Genomic DNA, 2,069 nt, shown 5'->3' with positions numbered 1-2,069 from the left:
CAATTCCATAACCTTTACGGATTCCATAGGATTGGATGGAATTGAAATATTCTTTTTTGGATTCCATCGGATTGGACCATCTCATTTCGAATCCCATCTAATTTCATCTAATTTCGCCAAAAAAGGGATTCAAAGGTATTAAAAAATTTTAATATCTTTTAATCCTTTTGCGTTTGCTGGGATATTAGCTAGTATAATTATGGACTGCGAATCCAAAAACGTTCATTATACTGAAACGGAGCGGATGATCCTTGCTCAATTATATTGCAAGAAAAAGCAATCGAAAATAAAAAAAACAGGAGCAGCGGATCTAAAAGATAAGGCTGAAGCTTGGGAGAGGGTAACTACGAAATACTGCAGCCAAGGCTTTCCACCTCGTACTAGCAAGCAATTAAAAAAATGGTGGGATAACATGAAACAAAAGTATGTTTTAATAATTTTCTTAATATAATTACATACCCAGCAAACACAGAATACACCAAGTGCGCAATTTGATAGCAAATATTGTGCTACTGAATTTTTGTAGATGCTACCTGCTTTGTTTAATATAGTTTACATTCATATCAGAAATGATAATTATATTAATTTATAAGACGTTATTTTAGAAAAAAGAAGTTAAATACTTCGATGAAAGTTCAACGTCTTATGACGGGTGGAGGCGTTTTACTTGCAGTGCCTGTTGATCCAGTCATGGATTTTATGGATACTGTCACTCCAAATTTAGATATTGAAGTGCCATGTTCATTTGACAGCTTAATTTGAAAAAGAGTGTATATATTTTTGTATTTATTTCTTATTTTTATTTATATATTTATCTCCTAAAAAAATAATGTTTTAAATTTATATGGTGTTTGTCAATTTATAATTTGTTTGTACTTATTTCTTTTTAGACCATATAAAAAGTAATTCAAAAAGGCAATTAATAAGTGATAACGAGGATGAAGATTCGATATCAATAAGTGATGGAGAAAATGTTTCTCCACAAGTAGCTCAACATAGAGAAAATTCAACAGGCCAATATTTCAAGTGCAATGTAAACAAAATTGCTACGAGTGGAACATAAAAAAGAACCAAATCCCAAAATCCAAGATTTAAAAAAATTTTCAAAATATAAACAATGAAAAAAAATTGAGATTGATAAAGCTTCGTGAACCAATCAAACAGCAGCGGGAATTTCATTCGATAAAAATGAAAGTTGCTGAAGCGGAAGTCAAAATCGCATTGCTCAAGCTTTCAATGATTGAAGAGAAAGTACAAATGCAGTCCGAATCCTCACTATAATTTAAGATATTTGTTGATAATTCCCGCTGTGAAAGCTTCTTATATAAGATCGTATATTCTATTTTATTAAAATATATGTACATTGATTTTATACGTATATCGTATAAGTCATTACCAAAGAATATGTTTGGTGCTACATAGATGTTCTTTTTCTATCTGTCTTTCATAATGTGTTCAAAGATATGTTGATATAGAATTAAATAGTTTTATTAATATGTGCCAACAGAGTAATAAGGTAATCAGGTAGCTTAGCCATTTTATCTGCATTCATTATTATAAACTTTTTGCAGCAATCCTTTCTCAAGCTTCAGCCTTATCTTTTAGATTTACTGCTCCTATTATTTTATTTTCATTGGCTTTTTGTTAATAACAGTAATTTTGTACGCAGTTGTATTACATTTTACAATAATAAACAGTATTTTTACGTAATATGTAATTGTGTGTCATTAAAGTGTTAAATAATGTTACTTAATTAGTGTTAAATGCCTCAAAAATTTTGCTACTGCCAGTGTAAGAAATATATTTTTATATTCGCTGAGTACTTATGCCGTTAGTTGGGACAGATGAGATTTCGATAAATAAGCATCAGTTCTTCTCTTAAAACTGTTTGCTTAACAATCAAGAAAACCGTAATTTTTTTTACATTAAGGATCCCTTACTTATTGTTAATAAAGATATATTATTTAACACAAATTAGAGAAAGAATGTATGTTTTGTTTGAAATATTTACAAATGTTTACACACACACACACACACACACACACACACACACACACACACACACACAC

The 2,069-nt window shown here is 29.9% G+C and overlaps 1 pseudogene; it reads left to right on the top strand.

Moving 5' to 3' along the window:
- The first annotated feature begins 244 nt into the window (after positions 1 to 244).
- On the top strand, positions 245 to 1,281 carry LOC112461394 (annotated as a pseudogene).
- Positions 1,282 to 2,069: the final 788 nt, after the last annotated feature.

The sequence above is a fragment of the Temnothorax curvispinosus genome, unplaced genomic scaffold, assembly GCF_003070985.1.
Source record: "Temnothorax curvispinosus isolate PA1 unplaced genomic scaffold, ASM307098v1 QBEX01011350.1, whole genome shotgun sequence".
Taxonomy (NCBI): domain Eukaryota; kingdom Metazoa; phylum Arthropoda; class Insecta; order Hymenoptera; family Formicidae; genus Temnothorax; species Temnothorax curvispinosus.
This window is presented reverse-complemented; position numbering and strand designations above follow the sequence as displayed.